This window comes from Prunus mume, linkage group LG1 (assembly GCF_029339155.1).
Source record: "Prunus mume cultivar Tortuosa linkage group LG1, ASM2933915v1, whole genome shotgun sequence".
Lineage (NCBI taxonomy): Eukaryota > Viridiplantae > Streptophyta > Magnoliopsida > Rosales > Rosaceae > Prunus > Prunus mume.
The window spans coordinates 114,003-120,002 of record NC_142698.1 but is presented as its reverse complement, the minus strand read 5'-3'; positions in this window follow the sequence as shown (position 1 = coordinate 120,002).

The following is a 6,000-nucleotide window of genomic DNA, read 5'->3' as shown; positions in this document are numbered from 1 at the left end:
ACATAGTTTTACCACGACGTCCTTAATGTAATAAGCGTCATGTTTAATGTTAAATTTTAACGACACTTGTTTTTTCGGTCGATGTTTTAAAAAGCGCGCTTTCTTAAAATATTCGCGGGACCTAAAATTTTCAGATTTGGCTCTTATTTTTATACTTCTAACCCTGAACCCTAAAATTTTCTGATTTCGCGCAACATAACATTTCGCTCTCTCACTTCATCTCTAATTCAAAGTTGGGCCAGGCTGTGTCAAATCCAATTTGGTCATAATCTGTGAGCTCTTAACTGTAAGTACAAACCCTCTCTTCCCCTTGTAAATTCATTGAATGATATATTACGTTATTTTGTTAAAGGGTTTTAGGTATATGTTTTGCGATCTGTTAATAATGTTGTTGGAGGTATGGGTTCATGGATTTTCTGTTTAATGTTTTCTTGATCACTCTGTTATGTTGAATATGGAATGGATTTCTTTTTGTCGGATCTTTTAATCACTCTCTGTTATGTTGAATTGGGAATGGATTTATTGTTTTCATGCTTAGTATATGTTGGTTTCATGTATATGTTAGTTTCTTGCTTGGTTTCATGTCTATGTTGTGTTCTTAATAGGGTTTTGGGATCTGAAAATAAACCGATATCGACGCGTTTTGGGCATCGACGGTTTTTACTTTAAACCGTCGTTTTTATTACTTATACACGACGGTGTTATTTAACTACCGTCGTGGTTATAATTAGACGACGTAAAATCCGTCGTCTATATATGTCAAATACGTCTGTTTTGTTTAAAAACCGTCGTCTCTGTTGTATATTACTTGCTATTAGACTTTATATAATCTGCTATAGTGATGGTCATTGCTTGTCTTTTCACTTTATTATATATAATAGGGTATAATGTCGGAGATGGATAAGTCATGGATGCACTCGGATAGAAGATCGAAGGCATATGAGTTAGGTGGAAGCATTTTTGAACTTTTCAGAGAAAATCTTCTAACTACCACACATATCCGCTGTCCATGTGTTAAATGTGTTAATTTGAAATTGTTTGGGGTTGGAATTATAAGGGATCACTTATACTTTAATGGAGTTGACCAAAGCTATAAGAATTGGACATTTCACGGAGAACCTTGGGAAGCGACTACTAATGCTAGTAGAAATGTTGAAGAAGATGATGACCATAGTAGGTACAGTTTTGTGTTTGAAGAAATAGAGATGGATGATAATGATTTTGGTGATTTTGATCTGATCCTTATGAGTTTGCCAATGTGATTGGGGATGGAGATCAACCATTGTACCCTGGTTGTAGAAAGTACACGAAGTTATCGGCATTAGTGAAGTTGTATAATTTGAAGGCAAAATATGGGATGAGTGATGTCTGTTTTACAGAATTATTGATACTTCAAGGCGATTTGCTTCCATAAGGAAATACAATACCGGCCTCTATGTATGAGGCAAAAAAGACTTTGTGTGCATTGGGGCTGAGTTATGAGAAAATGCACGCATGCCCCAATGATTGCATCTTGTATAGGAAGGAGTATGAGGATTTAACTCATTGTCCTAATTGTGGTATCTCAAGGTGGAAGGAAGGCAAAGATTCAATCTTGAAAGAGAGTGTGCCATTGAAGGTGGTGTGGTATTTTCCTCCAATTCCAAGGTTTAAAAGGATGTTTCGATCACATGAGACCGCTAAGAGTTTGACTTGGCATGCTGCTAGAAAATCAATTGACGGTTATATGTCTCATCCAGGGATTCCCCGTCTTGGAAACTTCTTGATGATAAATGGCCCGAGTTTGGTAATGAGCCGAGAAACTTGAGATTGGCTCTTTCATCTGATGGATTCAATCCCACAGTTCTCTAAGTAGCAGATATAGTTGCTGGCCGTTATCTTAGTTACATATAATCTCCCTCCATGGTGTGCATGAAACGAAAGTTCATGATGTTGACCTTTTATTGATTTCGGTCCTAAACAGCCCGGAAATGATATAGACGTCTACTTGGAGCCTTTGATTGATGATTTAAAATCTTTGTGGGATGGGATTGGAGGAGTGTATGATGCACATAATGGAGAATGCTTTACACTCAGAGCTGCATTAATGTGGACAATTAATGATTTCCCGCCTATGGAAACTTATCTGTTGTGTTGTTAAAGGATATAAAACTTGTCCAATATGCGGCGATGATACACCTAGTCACAGGTTGAAAAATGGCCACAAAATTTGTTACATTGGGCATAGAAAATGGTTACCGATCAATCATCCATATAGGAGGCAACGTGCAGCTTTTAATGGGAAACTGAATATGGCACGCCTCCGAGCCATTAACCGGAGAAGAAGTGCTGCATATGGTTGAAGATGGTGACAAAGTTTGTTGGAAGAAGAAATCAATATTCTTTGATCTCAGTATTGGAAATACCTTCCTGTGAGGCATGTCCTAGATGTTATGCACATTGAGAAGAATGTTTGCGATAATATCATTGGTACATTGTCTGGAGATCCTGGAAAAAATAAAGATGGGATTGCTGCTCGATTAGATTTATTGAACATGGGGTCAAAACGATTTGCAACCCGAGTATGGAGAAAGACGTACTCGTTTGCCTCCGGGCCTTGGAATTTGTCAAGAGCAGAGAAGAGAGAGGTTTGCAATTCTTCCTATGGTATGAAGGTCCCTGAAGGTTATTCTTCAAATATAAAAATCTTGTATCTTTACAAGATTCAAGACTTCTTGGCCTTAAATCACATGATTGTCATACCTTAATGCAACAATTGCTCCCTGTGGCAATTCGTTCTGCTTTTGGAGAAGCCTGCAAGGTATGCAATAACTCGCTTGTGCTTCTTCTTCAATGCTATATGTGCAAAGACTGTTGATGTTTCCAAGCTAGATAAGTTGGAAGAAGATGTAGTAGTTACTTTGTGTTTGCTTGAGAAGTACTTTCCCCCTTCATTCTTTGATATCATGGTTCATCTAGTAGTACATCTTGTCGAGAAGTTCGTGTGGGCCAGTATATTTTAGATGGATGTATCCGCTTGAAAGATATATGAAAGTGCTAAAGGGGTATGTTCAGAATCGTACTCGTCCAAGGTTGCATTGCTTTGAGCGGTATATAGTGAAGAAGCAGAGTTTTGTACCGAGCATTTATCCGATGTTAGTACAGTTGGAGTGCCTTCAAGCCAAAAGATGGGAGTTTCAAAGCCATTATCAGGTTGCACAGTGAGCGTAGTTGATCGGGACCTGTTGAACCAAGCACATCTATATGTCTTGGAGAATACGGAGAAGTCCTACCTTATATCGAGTACGTATGAGTTTTATTCTTTAAGTTTCCATTTTAAATTATTTCTTATGTTTATCTTATATGTTTGGGACCGTAATACTTGAATTTTGTGTGTCATGTAGGCAACATATGATCCACATCAAGACCGCTTATCCAAAATTTAGAAAGAGAACAAAGTGGCTGCAGGATAAGCACAATAGCACTTTCATTCAATGGCTACGCTTCAAGGTATATGTTATTGAATAACATATTGGACTTTTAATTTTCTTCTTTCTATGTTAGATTGAATTAAGTTATGATTAATTTGCAGGTTCAAAGTGAACTTAATGAGGACAATCATGGCGTATCAGAAAATTTAAGGTGGCTAGCAATGGTCCAAACATGGCAGTGCCATTATATAGGAGCTATCTCATTAAAGGTATTAAATTCAACATCAAGGCACAAGATGATGTGCGGACAACTCAAAATAGTGGAGTTTATTTACTTGCACATACTATGCAAGTTGCTAGTGCTAAGGATAAAACCCAATTCTCTCAAATATGGGTTTCTATGGTGTCGCTCAAGAAATTTGGGACCTTGACTACCAAAAGTTTACAATCCCAGTCTTTAGGTGTGATTGGATTGATAATACTTCTGGTCTTGTAGTGGACGAACTTGGATTTACCCTTGTAGATTTGAGTAAAATTGGACATAGGAATGACCAATTTGTTTTGGCTTCTCAAGTCAAACAAGTATTTTTTGTTGACGACCCGATGCATCGTGGTGGGTCGGTAGTGTTATCAATGCCTAATAGAGAATATAATGATGTTATTGGTGATGATGTCTTAGGTGATGTGAGAATTGAGTGTGAGCCATTTACTAGGGGGATGCCAAATGTTGACACATTTGATGAAGTGGTGGTTGAGTTAGGGAGTCAAAATATTCGAGATGGGTGTGAAGATATATGGGTTGAATGATGCTTTATGTAATTGGCAGTGTATGACATTAATTTTGTAATATATTGTAATGTGATTTCTTCACTTTCATTATACAGGTTTTGGCCACAAAACAATCTGTACAAAAATTACTGGTTCCAGATTACAAATATGACGGTTTTGATAAAGAACCGCCATGTAATTCAACATAACACGTCTCCAATCCCATAACACCGACGTCTAAAAGACGAGAACTTTAACCTGAACGTTACAAAAGACGACGTCGTCATGAATTTACCACGTCGCATGTTCTTTCATAAACGAAGTGGAAAAGGATGAATTCACGACGGTATTTGAAGTCCATTAGACTTGTCGACGTTAAGATATATGCATTAGACGACGTCAATTTTTTAAATGAAGACGTATAAATTATTAAACACGACGGTCTTTTTCATGGTACCGACGTTGTATATAGACGACAACGTCGTCCTTATAAATTACTGTGTCGTAATTAATGACCCCATCATTTTTTCCACGTCGTTTATTTTCAAAATATGACGTATAAATTCTGTAATACGGCTCTCATTTATTTGAAACCGACGTTATTTATCCAATTCAACGTCGTCTCTGTAAATACATGCGTCGTAAGTAATGACCCTCGACATCTATTTCCACGTCATAATTCATAGAAAAATCGAAGTGGAAAATTTATTTTACGACGGTTGTGGGAAATGTTGTGACGTAGTAGGTGTCAATAACGTCGTCTATTATTATTGTAAAGACGTCGTATTTATATTTGTCGTTAAATATTTATTTAACGGCGTAAAGTTTAAGTTCTCGTCGTTGTATGTTTATCTTGCGGACATGTTCTGTTAATATATGTCATCTGCTTTCCTTTTAACGACGTTTTTTTGTTGGAGTTGGTCGTCTATTCTCATCCTCGACCGTTTTTATGTCTTTTTGCAGCACAAAGACGTCCGGTTTTATTTTTTGATGACGTTTTTTGTTTTAACAACGACGGTTATTCACCGTCGTGGTTTGGTTATGGAAAAGATGTCGGTGGATTCCACGACCATTTGAAAACATAATACACGACGGTGAATTCCCGTCGTGTTTTTCCTTTTTTGTAGTAGTGTCAAAGAAAGCTATGTTGAGGGCAGCTCACCAATCTAAGTGTAAGGGCCAAATAGCCCAAACTATTCTAAATGAAGTGTTGGGGCCAATAAGCCAATATGCTAAGGAGGCCAATTAGCCTACACTAAGCCATGTATTTTCCTCCAAATATAATAAAATCGCTTTGTTTCCCCTACAATCTAACAAGATTATTGTGGGAAAGATTCAACTTCTCCAAGCTTTGCATACTGCTCATTTCTGATGGTATCTTACCCTCAAGTGAGTTGTGACTTAGATCAAGTTGGGACATATGAACTAACTTCCCCAACTGAAATGGAATTTCTTGACTGAACTTGTTATTGCTCAAATTCAAGTAGTGCAATTTGAGCAAATCGCCAAAAATGACTGGAATTGACTCATTGAATTTGTTGGTGGACAAGTCAAGATATTCAATATCAGTCAATGATATCCAAATTCTGAGGGTATAGAACCCCAAAGTCGATTGCCATTCAACATCAAATTCACCAAAGAAGTCAATCTCCCAAGGTTCTTTGGGATCACCCCGACTAAACTATCGGAAGAAAGATCGAGTTCATGAATTTGGGTTGCATGGCTAATCTCAGGTGGAATACTACCAGTAAGCTTGTTCCTCGCAATTCGTAGTGTTGCCAATTGTGGACACTGTCCCCAGAGCTGTGAGATTTCACCGTGC